Source organism: Hemicordylus capensis, chromosome 1, assembly GCF_027244095.1.
Source record: "Hemicordylus capensis ecotype Gifberg chromosome 1, rHemCap1.1.pri, whole genome shotgun sequence".
NCBI classification, from domain to species: Eukaryota; Metazoa; Chordata; class Lepidosauria; order Squamata; family Cordylidae; genus Hemicordylus; species Hemicordylus capensis.
In genome coordinates, this window is record NC_069657.1 from 306,253,686 (window position 1) to 306,271,018 (window position 17,333).

The 17,333-nt window shown below is 44.0% G+C and overlaps 1 protein-coding gene across 10 annotated transcripts in view; it reads left to right on the top strand.

Annotated features, from left to right (window-relative positions):
- Positions 1 to 17,333, top strand: part of KCNQ5 (potassium voltage-gated channel subfamily Q member 5) — a 576,092-nt gene that overhangs the window by 231,165 nt on the left and 327,594 nt on the right. For 3 of the 10 annotated variants that reach the window (XM_053286873.1, XM_053286877.1, XM_053286871.1), the window contains exon 1: positions 4,163 to 4,369. The exons of the other annotated variants lie outside the window; for them this stretch is intronic. The gene's annotated coding sequence lies outside the window, so the exon portion shown is untranslated. Of the gene's footprint in view, positions 1 to 4,162; positions 4,370 to 17,333 lie in introns of those variants that run through there. 10 annotated transcript variants of the gene reach the window in all.

The following is a 17,333-nucleotide window of genomic DNA, read 5'->3' on the forward strand; positions in this document are numbered from 1 at the left end:
TATTACAGTGGAAGGTAACTACAGAAACTTAAAGTTGTTCCCCTTTCCAAAGAACTAACAGTTCTTTGACGGTAAGGTAAAGTGTGCTGTCAAGTTGACTTTGACTCCTGGCCCCCACAGAGCCCTGTGGTTTTCCTTGATAGAATACAGGAGGGATTTACGATTGCTTCCTCCCGTGCAGTTTGAGATGATGCCTTTCAGCATCTTCCTATATCGCTGCTGTCCGATATAGTACCAGTGAAGATTCGAACTGGCAACCTTCTGCTTGTTAGTCAAGCGTTTCCCCGCTGTACCATTTAAGGTGGTCTTTGACTGTAGGGAGTGTTAACCACTCACAGAACTTCACCTTGCTCCTTTGCAATGCCATTTCGGTTCATAATAAATCAGAAATCACCCATGATTTGATTGTGGATGAAGGCGCTGACCTGGTATGCTTGGGGAGGCTAGTGGCCTAGTTTGGACCCAGCTTCTCCCAGCAGAATACTCTGTTTTGGGGCAGGTGAGAGGATGTTGGTGGGAGGTGATGTGGTAGTAGTCTATAATAATATCATCTCCCTTACCAAATCTATTTCTCTGTGTCAGCTTCTTTGGGAGATGGCATAACTTCCCTAAATGCCTACCTGGAGGTGGTGGTAGGCTGGAAGAGAGATAACAAACTGAAGCTGAATCCAAGTAAGACGTAGGTACCTATTGTGCAGAATCAGAACTCAAGAGATTATTTAGATCTACCTTTCCTGGATGGGGTTACACTTACCCAGAAGGAACTTGTTTGTAGTCTGGGAGTACTCCTGGATCCAAGCCTTTCCCTAGTGTTTCACATTGAGGCAGTGGTCAGGAGTGCTTTTTATCAGCTTCGACTGATATGCCAGCTACGTCCATTTCTTGAGATAAATGATTATAGGACGGTGGTTCATATGTTGGCAACCTCCAGGCTTGATTACTGCAATGCATTTTATGTTGGGCTGCCTTTGTATGTAGTCTGGAAATTACGGTGCAGAATGTGGCAACCAGGTTGGTATCCAGGGCAATCTGAAGAGACGATATTACTCCTCTTCTAAAATAACATTTGTTTCTGGGCTGGTTATTACCTGTAAAGCCCTTAATGACTTGGGGTGATGGTATCTAAGAAAGCGCTTCCTTCGTCATGAACCCTGCTGCCTACTGAGATCATCATGAGAGTTCTGGATGCAGTTGCTGCTGGCTCGTTTAGTGGTGACTTGGAACTGGGCCTTCTCTGTGGCCACCCCAGGACTTTGCAACATGCTTCTTGTCTGTATAAGAGCTTCCCCATCTCTGACTGCCTTCAAGAAAGCTCTCAAAACAAACCTGTTTCTTCAGGTTTTTAGTTTAAAAAATCTCTATATATTGTGTTAACTGGTTTTATTTGTTTTATTTGTTGGTTATTTTAAGATCTTTAGAATGTTAATGTAAACTGCCTAGAGAAGTTTTAGTGGGTGGTTTATTAAATGAATGAATGAATGAAAGAATGCTTTTAAGACCAAAGTTCAACACTTTTGAATTGCATGGATTTCAATTGAATAGTTAAGTATGTGCTTAATAGTATTCAATTGATATCAACGGCACTTAAACATACTTAGCTTGGGCACAATGGTACTCTAAGTACTATTATGACTTATGACAGTCAGGCATGTGAAAAATATGCTAATAAACATCATCAGCTGAATAATAGTAAATAGTGACCAGAATTTCCCACAAGGTTGCCCCTTTTTATAAAATATTTGAATAAAACCCGCTTGTGTTTGTGTTTTCAAGAACTAGGAATGGAGACTATTTATCTACTGTGAACTCTTTAGGCTGTTTCACTGATATAATATAAAAATATAAAATGTACTTCATGAAATATTATTTTGATCCAGGGCCTCTATTTGAAGACCATATTTTGATGGGACTGTTCATATTATTCAGGATGAACCAGAATGGAATAGGATCACAAGAGCAAGCCCCACCTTTCTCATCAGATGCATGAACAATTCAGGGCTGGCCCACCTGCTAGGTGGACCGAGGCAGTATCTTAGAGTGAGAGGTCTTGGGGCCCCATCAGTGCTGAACTAAATAGTGCCAAATTAAACAGTGACACCCACCTGCCTATCTTCTAACCTGCTGGCTGGCCAATCCAAAATAAACAGAAGCTGCAGGCTGAACGCCTTGTATGCTAGGCAAACAGACAGAAGAGCCCTCCAGCTGGCTCAGCACCTCCTTCTCTTGCTGCCTCCCATGCGTGCACCCTGTGGAGGCAGGGTGAGACTGAATGAAGCTATGTGCCTTTGGCGCCATCACTCTCTAGCACTTCTCTCTGATTTTCCTCTGCTATGGGTGGAGGGTGGGTGGGGGGCGAGGGAGGCTGCTGGGGATGAGGCTAATGCAGGCAGCCTGAGAACTGCAAAGCAACCTTCCTGTGTGTCTTTGCGCTCGCTCTCTCTCGCTCGCTCTCTCTCTCTGTCTCTCTTGCAAAGAGAGCACTGAAAAGTTCTGTCTTGATTTCTCGCCCCCTCCTTTTGTTACATGCTGCAGAAAGGGAGAGAAGCTCAAAGGTGAAATTTATTATTGATAGGAGACATTCAAGACAATTCAAGTTTTTTCTCTGGTGGTGGGGGAGAAACGTGTGAGAGCAAGCAAACAAGAACAGCTGCCCACCCCCCACTTTCAAGCCCGGAACATAATGAAACGTGTTTGTGTGGCATTGAACAATACCAAACAAATATACTCATAAATACCCCCCCCCCTTTTTTTTTTTTTTACTCTTCAGTCTTGATGAGGAATAGAATTCACTTGAGCAGTTGGTTTGAGCAGCTGGCTGGGACCCTGTTCAAGGGAGGGAGGTTGACTTCAGTCCTTTCTTGCTGGACACACCTGCTCTCTCGGTCTTGCGGTCTCTCTCTGGAATGCAAGGTTTTTGCTCAGGGATTTAGGGGAAGGGCCACAGCCAAAAAGAAGACTGATAGGTGAGGAGGAGCAGTGGTGAGTGAGAATAAAGGAGAACTGGTGATCTGCTTGTTTCCCATTACGGTAAAATCAAGAGGGCACCTCTCCTTCCCACATCAAGGTTTAATTTGCTTTGGGTTTGTACTTGATATAATTGGTTTATGAACCTGGTTGAGTACAGCCGCAGTTCTATCCTCATTAACCCCCCCCCCCATTTCTATTAAGAAAAAAGAGACAACTAGATTTTATTTCCCTTTTATTTTCTTGGTGATGAATTTCGCATGCAAAGGAAAAATCCAGTCTGCCTTCTTGCTTAGAAGTAAATAAGAACTAAATAAGAGCTACTTCTGAGTAACCCTGTTTAGAATTATTTGCCAATTTAGATTTTGGCGAGAAAATCTACAAGCCACTTAATTAAAAATGGATTTAAAACAGGCCTTCAACTTGGATTCCCAGCCCATTATGCCTACATTGCAGCAGACAGCCATGGCAACAGAAGTGGTAATCCTGGTCCAGGTGAACTATCCACAAATCAATTGGACTGAAGTTGTGATGACTTTTTATTTCTTGCTCTGATTATGGAGGATGTGCACAGATGCCCTAATAGTCTCCCAGTGTGTTAGGGGGACAATGTGCTGCCTCAGCAGCACCACGGGTTTGGTATGCATGCAAGTATCAAGCCAGGTTAATATTATTAGACTTTATATTGGTCTATGTAACTCTAGAAGAATTATGCTGATCATGTAAGCTGAGAACAGCTAGTACAGCCTATTTAGAATCAATGTCTTGGGAATAGCTTAGTAGGGCTGTCTCAGTCTGAGAGCCAATAAAGCACTGGCTCCTCCTTTGCTTGGGCCTTTTCCCTGCCAGTCCTAAAAGTAGCAGAAAAGGGCCCTCTCTGGGAAGGAGGGAAAGAAGTAGGGATGTGCATGGAACCGGGCGGGGGTGGCTCAAGGGGGTCGGGGGTGCCATTTTAAGGGCAGGGGAGGGCTCACTTACCTCTCCTCCATATTTCCCCCACCGGCACTTGTTGCCCGTAAAAGCCTTCGGGGCGGCAGTGTACCTCCCTGCTGCCCCTTCCCCCTCTTCGGCCGGAAGTACCGGGTGCGCATGCACACGTAAACGCGCACGCACCCGGTACTTCCAGCTGAAGAGGGGGAAGGGCGTCAGGGAGGTACACTTCTGCACCGAAGGCTTTTATGGGCAATGAGTGCTGGCAGGAGGAAACCGGGGGGAGGGGTAAGTGCACCCTCCCTTGCCCTTAAAGAGGCACACTTTAAAAGGGCCTCCGAACAGGTTAGTGCACATCCCTAGAAAGAATCCTTCAATCCTCACCTGAACCTGATTGAACCTGGGTTTAATGTCCAAGCATCATCAATTTGAATAAACTCACCAACAAACTCTGAGGAAACAGCATCTATAATATGTGAGTTATCCTTTTGCAAGTTATTATTATTATTATTATTATTATTATTATTATTATTAATTCGATTTCTATACCGCCCTTCCAAAAATGGCTCAGGGCGGTTTACACAGAGAAATAATAAATAAATAAGATGGATCCCTGTCCCCAAAGGGCTCACATTCTAAAAAACACAAGATAGACACCAGCGACAGTCACTGGAAGTACTGTGCTGAGGGTGGATAGGGCCAGTTACTCTCCCCCTGCTCAATAAAGAGAATCACCACGGTAAAAGTTGCCTCTTTGCCCAGTTAGCAGGGGATAGCCCAGTTAGCAGGGGATAAATAAAAATTATTTAACATAATTTATTATGCTAATAAATTAATTAATAAATTAACATGCTAAAGCAGGTTAGACAATAAAAATTATTTAACCTTCTTGGATGTTACTTTGTTTGAATAATACTGCATGAAATCATCTGATGTTCAGAACAGGCAATACTTGACAAGCTGCACTTGGAGGTGGTATTTCTATTTCTCTTGCTGCTAAAGCAAAATCATTCTAAGTTGTTCCCACAAATCCAACTATTGCTAAATAGCTGCTGGGTTTTCTTACTACTGCTAAAGCTTGTACATGGGGATTTTATGCACACGTGGCACTTTTAAACCAGACCCAACTCCCATTTGGGGATTATGATACAGGTATAAGAATAAATGACTTTCTCTTTTTTGTTGGTTGGTGGGGATTGTCTCCTTTTCTTAAATAAAACAATATTTTTTTTTACATACTTGGAGAATCTCCTGAAAATGCAGAATGACAATTTATCTTGTCATTGGGAAAACCTTTAGGTGCCTTAGTGGACATTTTAAAAAACAAATAAAATATGTCTATTTTTATATTCATTTCAGTTGCCAAGTAAATATATATAACACATTCTAGACTACTCATTTTTCTCTATATTAAATGGGGGTGGCAAAGTCATACTTTGCCTATGGCTCCAAAACGACTCGAAGGCTCGAAATGTTTCGGTGCGGGGTTCTCTTCAGAGGAAGCAGGCAGGTCCTACCTGCCTTTCCTCCAAGCCCCCACTGGTCTGCCACGGCACTCTTGCTATGGAAAGACTTCTGTGCCTCACCGATGGGATGCATCCCCAGCATATTTCACGCGGCATCAGCCTCAAATGCATAGTATAGATAGGAAATGTACTGCTGTACCTGCATTCAGCATAACGTGAATAACTGTGCCTGTGTACCGATCTGTACCTGTGTATACTGTACACAGATTGTATGAGTGTTAATGTGTGAACAGGGCTAGGAAGTTGCCTTATATCATTTTGGAGCATTGATTCATCTAGGTTAGTATTATCTGCACTGATTGGCTCTCTAGGGTTTCAGATGGGGTCTTTCGTACCCATGCTTGGGGATGCCAGAATTGAACCTGGGATTTTCTGCAGGCAAGGCATGTGCACCACCATTTAGCTGTGATTTAGCTAAATGTGCACCACCATTTAGCTCCTTTACTGGAGTCTTCTTAATAGATACACATTTGAAATGGTTACTTCACTTAATCTCCTTCGCTGCAGCTGAAGCAACCATTGATAAACTGCACTTTACTTTTTATTTGGTGTGTTCATAATATCATTTTAAGGCCATGATATTAATATATTAAGATCTAAACCCATTTTGTGCTGGTTCCAGTGTTTACATACTACTACTCGGGTCTTTCAAAGAAGTATACAAATATATCTTGAATAGCAAGACTGGGAAGATACAACTCCAGCCCATTTTTTTTCAGGTTGGTATTTTGATTCATTATATTTGATTCCATTTCCTCCATTATTCAAGTCATTGGAGGTGATGCTGGAGTAGCTGCCTTCCAGGACAATCAGAAAATTAACTCACACTTTCTAAATTGAATAATTTCTCACCACTACATTAACAGAAGAATTTCATACCACACTACTGTCAATTATTTTAGAGAATGATAATAAAATAGCACATCAACAGTAGTTACTATAATAATAAGTTGTGAGGCCTTTTAATGATTTTTTTAAATGATGTGCTCAAGCAAGTACTATAATAAGATTGAAATGGCAGGATCAGTAAGGGGCGGGGTGGGTGGGATGCTAATTCAGTGGGCTGTAATGAGATTGTTCTCAGGCAGATAAGCTTTTCTAGAGAGACTGGATAACAAAGAATGGATGTATCTTCTTAGGAGATTTATTCAATTCACTGCTCCTCTCAGTTGCATTGATATACATTAATCCTGATTTCTGAATGAATAATTTGTTAAACATGCCTTGTCACATATCTTAAGTGAAGCTTTTGTGGAGGAGGCTGCTACTACATACTTGCCTGTTGAAAGCTGCTGTGTCTGTTGGGTGTAAGACTACAACATTCTGTTCTCTCGCCCTTACTGTTCAATATTTATATGCGGCCTTTAGCAAAGCTGGTGAGGAGTTTTGGGCTAGGGTGCCATCAATATGCGGATGATACCGAGCTTTTTCTGCTGATGGATGGCAGGGCCAAGGACACTATAGCTCAGCTGACCAGGTGCTTGGAGGCGGTCGCAGACTGGCTGAAGCAAAGTCGTCTACGGCTTAATCCAGATAAGACTGAAGTTCTGTGGCTGGGCTTGAAGAGGTCAGGGGGGAGTTTCCAATTACCGACCCTTGATGGTGCTCAGCCTGGGTGTGATTCTTGATGCCTCTTTGAATATGGAGGCTCAGATCATGGAGGTCGCTCGGAAGGCCTTTTTTCAGTTACGCCAAATATGGTGGCTAGCCCCTTATCTGTCCCCTCCAGATTTGGCCACTGTGATCAATGCGACGGTCACTTCTAGGTTAGATTATTGCAACTCACTTTATGTGGGGTTGCCATTGCGCCTAACTCGGAGATTGCAACTGGTGCAGAATGCAGTGGCCAAGATCCTTACTGAGGCGCCTTGGCGAGCACATGTGACACCTTTGCTCGTTCAACTAAACTGGTTGCCGGTTGAGTCCCGGGTTAGATTTAAGCTATTAACTTTAACATTTAAAGCCCTACATGATATGGGCCCTCCATACCTCCAGGACCGCCTTGTTCTATATGTCTCTCGCCGGGTCCTGAGATCGGCCACAAGTAATACCTTGGTGATCCTGGGCCCTAGGGATGTTAAACTGCAATCAACGAGAGCCAGGGCCTTCTCAGTGGTGGCCTCAGCTCTATGGAACAGTCTCCCGGATAATATCAGAGCTCTCCATGATTTGTTGGCTTTCCGTAAGGCACGCAAGACAGAAATGTTCCATTGGGTGTTCGGTCGCTGAGATAGCTGGTTGTAGAGTGATCTGGTAATCCATGGTTATTATGTCTTGTAATGAGTACTGTATGAGGTTGTGGTTATGATGTTATGTATGTTGTATTTTATAGAACTGTGTTGCTTTGTATGTTATTGCTTGTAAGCCGCTCTGAGTCCTAAGGGAGTAGGGCGACATACAGTATAAATCTTAACTAAATAAATAAATAAACAGAAGAACTTTAAATATATCTTTTTTTCTTCTGTAGCAAATTACTTGTTAGTAAAATGGTTATATGCAATACATGTTTAAAAGTGTTCCTTACTCAAGGATTTTCCAGTGAAACATTACATTTTGCATTTTCCTGAATGGGGCTGCAAAGCTGAGGCTCTTGGACATTTTGCTGAGGGAGACCAGATGCAAAAGAGGGCAGGGCTACATTGCAGTAGAGAAGAGGTAGTTTTGGCAGGTGCACTTGGTGATACATGGTAAGAAAAGTTCCATTGGCTGACATTCCTTCAACTATTCAAAAATTAAAGGAACAGGACATCTGTTCTCCTCTGCGTCTGATCATCCTTGTTTTCCTTTTAATAACAATACCTAGGTGACGAAGAAGAAAAAATGGATGAGAAGGCCACATTTCCGGTTTTAAACTGGAGGGGAAGGCTGCATCAAAAATGTATATGAGCGCACACTGCCCATAGCTAGATCCCAGCAGCAAGACCCATTTCATGAGGCTCTCCACATGAGCAGTGTGGAGAGCTGTAAGGTGTTTGGTGGGGAGAGCGGGTCAAGCCCTCTCCAGAATGCTGGAAGTCCCAGCATTCTGAGAAGACCCCATGCCGGGAGGCTTGTTTTAGCCTCCTGGTTGGGGATCTCCCCGTGAGTTGGCGTGGAGCCACGCTGTGGTGACTCTCAATCAGATAAACGGGGTTAGTGGAGTAACCTCGGGGTAAACCCATATTAACCTCATTTAAGGTTGGGGGCATTTATGGAGGTTTGTTGCTGGGAGCTCTGCAGCTCCCATTGCAGCACATGAGCCGCAGGAACCAGGTTGGGCTCCCTTAGCCCGTTTCCTGCTGCTCATAAGAATAGCCTCCATATGTTAATATTTGCCATGGTTAAGTCATCACACTACATTTGTGCAATTAATGTATTATTTGAATGCTTCCTTTAAAAGGTGAAAGCTACTGCCAGTGAGAACTATTGAAGACTAGGACTTGCACTGGTATAATAAATAACACGTCTCACCATAAGGGTGCATTCATACAACATATTATTCCTGCAAATATGCTAGGATAAAATCACCTTATATTTACTTGGACACATCCAAAATTATGCATGGCCTGGGGGGTCTCCACAGTATGCCCTACACACTCACACGGGGCATGCTGGGACTTAAGGAGGCCGGGTGGCCCCCGATCCCTGCCACCCCTACCAGCTCCTTGACAGAGCCGATAGTTGTGTGAGTGGCTGATGCGGCCACCCAGGGCGAGCATTCTGTTCGTGTGCAGGGAGAGCGGGCTAAGCCCACTCTCTCCACACTAACCCTCCTCGCACTTCACACTAATCGTGTGAAGCACCTCATTCATTCTTTTCTTGGTACTAAATAATATAGCCATAACTTTCAATTATTTATGGATTGATAATTTTGTGTCTATGAAGTTCTCCTGATCTGGGCTTGGAAACAAAAGATGTAAAAAAAAAAAACCCTTTGTGAAGATGTGAACTTCCTAGCTCACACTTGGAAAAACCCATCCCTTTTTTTGTGTCTATGAAGTTCTCCTGATCTGGGCTTGGAAACAAAAGATGTACCAAAAAAACCCTTTGTGAAGATGTGAACTCCCCAAACCTCCAAGTTTAACTTCCTAGCTCACACTTGGAAATACCCATCCCTTCAGACCTGCTAGCCCTTCATACCCCTAAAACTCACCCCTTTCTTACCTCTCTGACTGTGGAAACCATGGTGATGGACAAGTCCCTTCCTTCCCTGCTGGTTGTCCTGTTATGCTGGACATGGGAAGGCTTCTTCCCTCGTCTCTCCTTGCTGTGCTTCTTACCCTAACAAACTGGATCCTCCATGCATCAGGAAGGAGTGGCTGGAGGCAGCTGGAGTTTCTGTTACTAGACCCGCCCACTTGACCATTTAGGGGTACTTCAGTGTAGTTTCTAACTCAAGCCTCAGCCATTTTCTGTCCCTATGATTGCTTGGAAGAGAAACATTGGTTGCATTCCAGCTAAACAGTCATTCTGACAAGGGTTTTTTCTAAAAAGTCATTTGCAAAAGACCTGTAACAAGCCCAAGGAAATATCCTCGCTGATTGCATTATAAGCAGGTGAAATACAGAACAGACCCTCCTGAACATTGCATGATGTCATGTGCCAGTCTCAGAAGGCTTACCAGTTGACCGAGCAAGCAGGAACTCTGCTGGCACCACCATCCCAGTGTTAGATCTGTGGACTGGTAGCCAAGGAGCAGAGGCCAGATTCTCTGCACAGAAGCAAGGGACTGTAGTGAGGATGAGGCTAGATCAGGCAAGGCAGAAACTGGGAGGTTTCCAGGGCAGGACCAGCAAGAATCCTCAGGAAGCAAGTCCTAGGCAAACAGTTGCAGCCAGCAACTGACTAGGCAGAGAAAGTTTCTTAAATCCTTGTGAAGGGCCCTGCCTCTTTCCTAGAGCTGCAAACAAAGATTACTCCTGAGGAGTCCTGCTGGGCTTCAGGTTCTTGGCAGTTAGGGGATCACTTCTACGGCATTGGTGAAGGGCTTCGCGAGCTCAGTCACGACTGTGTGTTGGGGATCCTGAGTGGGGTTCCCGGCAAGTCCTGGGGTTGGCCAGGAACCCCGTCGTCCTGGATGTGCTGGCCAAATCAGTGGTTGGGGTGTACCTGGGAGGATCCTCCTGGGGGCTAGCTGGAACTGAGGGTGGTGGTAGCCTGGCATTCTCCTCTATGGGTACTATGGAGTGGCTTGGTGAAACATTGGGTAGGGTAGGGTCCGGCAGATCCTGGAAGGGTCCTGGAAGGCACTGAGGTAGGTCCAGGGTCTTCTGATGGAAATCATCTCCCCAGTCCTTATCCTCTGAGGGTTCCTTTGTCTCCTCGATAGCCCGTCTAGATCAGCTGGGGTTTCAGAGGGGGCTTGGAGATCCAAGAAGGAACGAAAGAGAAAGGAATGCAGGCTCGCTTCCCTACAGGTTTGATAAGAGTTTCCAAGGCTGACTCAAGTTCTACTCAACGTTTCTCCCCTATCATTATCAGACTTGAGTGAGCCTCTGCCAGAGGGCGTGATGTTCCCTTCTCCAGATGATTGCTCTAGAGATCTCCCTTTTTAAATATCCTTTGTCATGGAACATACAGGAAATCACCACCCAGACATAACCGAATCATAACTAATATTCACCCCTTATCAGGAGCAGTAACTCCTGAAATCATCAGGAAACTCCTGAAGGGGACCATCTGCCGGTCTTCCACTAGCCTCTGGACATGTTTTTGCCTATAAAGAACTCCCCCACCCCCAGCCCAACATGGAATGTTGCTTGCCATTTTCCATCTAGCCCTGTTGCTGGAGCTTTTGCCCCTGCAACTGCCACCACATGCATTTTTAGCCTACTTTCCAGTAGGCTTATGAGATCACCCAGCATTCTGTGTGTGTGTCCGTGTGTCCCCCCACATCAACTTTGCAACACCTGGACCAATATGAACAGAATCGGGTACAGTTGTAGGGACTCCTAGGGACACCTCAATGGCATAGTTTGTGATGATGTCATCCACCCTGATCCAAGATAGCAGACAGGTAAACTTTTGAGGTGCAAGTTGGCTAACTTGTGAACCTCCTAACCGACTTAAACCAAATTTTCTACAGAGATAGGGACACATAGGAATGCCCAAAGGGTGTGGTGTGTGATGATGTCATCTACTCCAATTCAAGATGGTGGCCACGTGAACATCTGAGGTGCAAGCAGGACAATTTGTGGACTATCTAACCAATTTAAACCAAATTAGGTACAGTTGAAGTGAGTGACACATAAGCATACATCAATGGCATAGTTTGTTCTGATGTCATCCACCCCGATCCAAGATAGCGGACACATAAACTTTTGGGGCGCAAGTGGGCTAACTTGTGAACCACTTGATTTGAACAAAATTTGCTACAGATGTAGGGACACATAGGGATGCCCAAAGGGTGTGGTGTGTGATGATGTCATCCACTCCAATTCAAGATGGTGGCCACGTGAACATCTGAGGCACAAGTGGGCTAATTTGTGGAGTGCCTAAGCAATTTCAACCAAATTGGCTACAGTTGCAGTGAGTGACACACACGGACACCTCAATGGAATAGCTTGTGATGATGTCATCCACACCGATTTAAGATGGCACACACATAAACTTCTGAGGTGCAAGTGAGCTAATGTGTGAACCACTTAACCAATTTGAACCAAATTTGCTGCACCTGTAGGGAAACATAGGGACACCTCAATGGTGAAGATTATGACTATGTCATCCACCTCAATTCAAGATGGTGGACACATAAACTTTGGAGGCACAAGTGCACTAATTTGTGGACAGTCTAACCAATTTGAACCAAATTTGCTACAGCTGAATAGATACATAGTGATGCCCCAATGGTGTAGTTTGTGGTGATGTCACCCACCCTGATCCAGGATGGTGGATGCATAAACCTTTGAGGCACAAGTGCAGTAACTTGAGGACTGTCTAACCGATTTGAATCAAATTGGGAACAGCTGTAGTGAATGACACACAGGGACACCTCAATGGTGACATTTGTAATGACGACATCCACCCCAATCCAAGATGGCAGACACACGAACATTTGAGTGCAAGAGATCTAACTTGTGGACCTCGATTTGCACCAAATTTGGTCCATCTATAGAGACAGTGAAAGGAAATTTGGCTGATTAGTTCTTACTAGGACAACTTGTTGCTACCTAGCCTGGTGTGTGTGCTTTTGCTCTTGCATTAGCCACCCTCATCTGCTACCAAACCCCACATCCCATGCTGCTTGAGTGTGCCCATGAGCTCGCTCTATGCTTGAGCTCGCTGGAGAGGAGCATTTCCTATAGCTAGATTCAGGCAGTTATGAAGAACACTTTTCTCATTTTTTTTTCACCCTTAAATCTCTATGCCACTTCTGAGTATAGTAACTTGGTAACATGCCTAACCAACCACATGTTCATTTCCTGTACCCCTATTATCCCTCAATAAAAGAAGTCTTGTTTTCAAAGTCATGTCTCCATCCCCTTTCTTTCCCCTTTGCAGTGGGTCCATGTTGTGGCTGCCTATCTCATACCGTTCTTGAGGTATTTGTATTGCTGTTCACGGGTCTGCCTCATTTGATGCTAATTTCTCCCACTCAAGCCAAAACCTAGTCATGGAGGGTGGTAGCTGAGACACTTCCTGCAGGCCTCGTAACATCTCTGCAATTCAGTCAGTGACCTAGCTAGTTGAACTTCAGTACATAGGCCATTGTCATATAGGCTCTGTTCACTATATTTAAAAAATGGAATAATAGTAGCAATTCACACATGGTGGCTGATAATTTTCAGCAGAATCCTGTGTAAACTTGAATGAAAGTAAAATATATTAAATGCAGTGGGACTTACTTCTGAGTAAATATGCATATGATTGGTGTAAAGGAAGCCCCCACTGAAGTTTAGGTACTTTCACTCACATACCCCTGCTCCAGTGAGGTATCCAGTAGTAGCTTCCACCACACTCTGCTTCCAGAGAGAACTCAGTCTGGGTTTGAACCCCCACTTTGAGGATCCCCTCTATTGTTGCAGAGCGGGAGCCAGGGCATGGTTCCCCATTCATTTAAGTTTCCTTTTTAAGTTACTCAACCAAGTGGTCAGCTTGTGGGGAGCGGCAACTCCATAATCTCTGTAGTGTGACTGCCCTCTCCTGATGGTACCAGGGGGCCCAGATTGCTTGGGCAGGCCATCCCATCTCTGGGAGGGGCTTTGGCCCAGGTGGGCTTCACCTCCTTCCAGCTCTATGATTCTCCCCACCACCACCCCTGCAAATCCCCTCACCACAGATGGCCCCCCCTTCTTCCACCCTCCCCCTTCTTCCACCATCTCTGAGCACGCACACACAAGAGGCGAGATTTTTTATTTTATTTTATTTTACTTTATTTTATTTAATATATTTTTATACTGCTTAAAATTTATGTCTCTGGGTGGTTTACAACCAGATAAAAACAAAGTAAAAATTAGTTAAAAACAAAAACAAGAAATTTAAAACACAGCAAATTTTAAAAAACTAAAAACAATATTCTAAAACAAGATTAAAACAATTAAAACAATATCAGCTAAAAGCCTGGGTGAACAGATGTATCTATAAAGACTTTTTAAAAATTGTCAGAGATGGGGAGGCTCTTATTTCACTAGGGCATGCATTCCAAAGCCTTGGGGCAGCAACAGAGAAGGCCTGTCCCTCAGTAGCCACCAGACGAGCCTGTGGCAAATGCAGACAGACCTCTCCTGATGATCTCAATGGGTGGTGGGGTTCATGACGAAAAAGACGTTCTCTTAAATACCCAGGGCCCAAGCTGTTTAGGGTTTTATAGGTTATGACCAGCACCTTGTATTTTGCCTGGAAACATATTGGCAGCCAGTGTAACTCCTTCAATATGAGAGTAATATGGTCTCACCTAGATGACCCAGAGACGAGCCTGGCTGCTGTATTCTGGACCAACTGTTGTTTCCAGACCATGTACAAGGGCAGCCCCGCATTGCAGTAATCCAGTCTGGAGGTTATCAGCAGATGTACCACTGTTTTGAGGTCATCTAACTCAAGAAACGGGCGCAGCTGGTGTTTCAGCCGAAGCTGATAGAAGGCCACTGCTGGCCACTGCTTCAACCTGGCCACTGCTTCAACCTGGGACACCAGGGAGAAACTTGGATCCAGAAGCACCCCTAGACTGCATACCTGTTCCTTCTGGGGAAGTGTGACCCAGTCTAGAACAGGCAGATCAAGATCATCTCCAGAGTTCCGACCCTGCACAATGAGTACCTCCGTCTTATCTGGATTCAGTCTCCGTTTTTTTATCCCTCATTCAGCCCATTACCGTCTTCAGACAGGCATTTAGGGAGGTTATGCCCTCTCCCGATGATGCTGACATGGAGAAATAGATTTGGGTGTCATCAGCATACTGATAGCACCCTGCACCAAATCTCCTGATGATCTCTCCCAGCGGTTTCATGTAGATGTTAAACAACATCAGAGACAATACGGAGCCCTGAGGGACACCATACAAAAGTTCAGATTTTGAAGAACAACAGTCTCCAAGGGACACCATCTGGAACCTGCCCGAGAGGTCGGAATGGAACCACTGCAGTGCAGTGCCTCTCACTCCTAACCCCCTCAGACACTCCAGAAGGATACTATGGTTGATAATATCGAAAGCCGCCGAGAGGTCCAAAAGGACCAACAGAGTCACACTTCCTCTGTCATTTGCCAATTAGAGATCATCTAATGGGCCACCACCCTCTCATTTACCTTGCCCAGCCACGGAAGGTTGGAGACAAGCCTGTAGTTACTCAGCTCTGAGGGATCCAAAGTAGGCTTCTTCAGAAGCGGTCTAATAATTGCCTCCTTAAGACTAGGAGGCATCCTACCTTCCTTCAGAGATTGTTCTCTCTCTAAAAGATTACTTTTTTAATCTACTCAGGAACCAAGGTGGGTAGAAAAGTAGGTAGGCATTAGTAAGATAAAGCAAAAGTCATTTATATCTCCGAACGCATTCTAAAATCTAAGCAAAGCACTTACTTATCTGGGTGACTGGTGGTCCAGTAAATAGATGCAAAGTGGATGACGACAAAGACAAAACAACACTTTAAAAAGAGTTTCTTAGGGAATGCATTCTTAGGGAGGGTCAGTGAGCCTTTCCACCAATAGGAAGTAGCCTATGAGGGCCCAGTTTGACAGCTCCTTAGCCAGTGAGAAGGTGAGGCGCCCTGGTGGATAGAGCCGGCTGGGAGACCGACACCTGTCCGGAGTTCAAAGAGTTTTCTGCTACCCTCTCCCCAGGATTGGGGAAGTGCAAAGACTCAATTTCTTCTGTGTTAGACAGGATTAGGTAATTGGTGCAGGGCAGGTCCTATGGATGCTGTAGACATAGTGTTCTCACTTTCAGGATGAGGGAGGCTAATTCCCATCACGCTCCTGGTTCCTTCACAATTGGATTTTATGTCAGACTTAATTTTACGTGAAGCTATATCTGTTTTGTTCTGAGATTAGCTAGAAACTGTTGCTTTTAATACGTGTGGTGGTGGTTTTTTTTGTTTTTTTTGTTCCTGTGTTTTTATTTGTTTTAGTACAAGTCACTCCGAAGGTCTTCAGACTAACAAAGTGGCCTATGAATACCAGTAATAAAATCAAATAAATAACATATAGATATTGATAAATATGTTGCTCTCCGTAATAAAATGACACTTCAGTGCCATTTTAAAAAGCTGATCTGTCATTTCCCCCTTTTCTTAACTGCATGTAGTCATACAAGAGAACTCAAAACCGACAGTAGCAGATCATATAAATGTGATGTTATACTCCCCCCAACCCCCACTTTCAGCTGCAGTCTTCTGATCACTGAAAGCCACAGTAATTACGAACTAGTCACATATGTGCTAAGTGCCCTAAGGTCAGAATAATGATGAATGAACATGCTTTTCTTATGAACTGCAGTTGTCTGAGTCCACTTCTTTGATTCTCCAGCTGGAGGAAATCATTGTTTGCCTGGCCCAGTAATAAAAAGAAAAATGCTGGTTTTCTAGGGCTGTGGTTTTTCAATATAATGGCCTGATTAATGCGCTTGTCACTTTTGCTGCTGATGGAAGTAACGGGTGATTCAATTTCCTAGAGGGGATACAGTGATCCAATAGCTAGTTTAATTATTATTAAGCAGGAAGCTTTCTGCTTATCTCAGCTATATGTTATAGAGACTTTAAGTCTAATAACAAGTAGTCAGATTTTGGAAGTGTTTTTTTTTTAAAGTTGTCCTGCTTTGTGCTTTTTAAAACATATCTTCACTTTATACAGCTGCTTCCACTGTTTTTGAGACTATTCCAAAATCTCAGCTTCTGTGACAATAACCCGTGACAAACAAACAGACAGATAGACAGACAACTAACTGTAACCTATCAGGTATCTTCACTTTTTAAAACAATCTGTTTCTGGTAAAAGAGTTCTGATTGATATACATTGACGGATTTCAGCAGTTGAAAGAACCTTTGAAATGGTGAACGCACTGTTGTATGTTGTGTGTGAAAATTACCACTGCCAGCAGTGGCAGCATTCTTTCTGGTAAAGACCATCTGGAAGAAGATAAAATGATTTTTATTTCCCAAATCCTCCTGTCAGCAGTGCTATGTCATGACATAGCATCCTTCTGACTACATCCTAGGGGATCTTGTGGGGAGGGGATAGTTGCCCCTACTGTTACTACCATTTGTTTCTGAGCTCCCCTCAGAACATCACTAGATCATAACATGGTGTTGCTTATGAAAGGATCTAGGAAATAATAAGTTGTTTTAGGTAGAACTAATGGATCTTACTTTCCCTTGGTGACTCTTACCTAGGATCCCCTTCTATATGCCCCTTCTATATGAATTTGATTTTTATACTACCGTCAATACATGGGTTACAAAGTGGTGTTGTCTATACTAAGAGACTGCCATCTTGAAACAACATGGC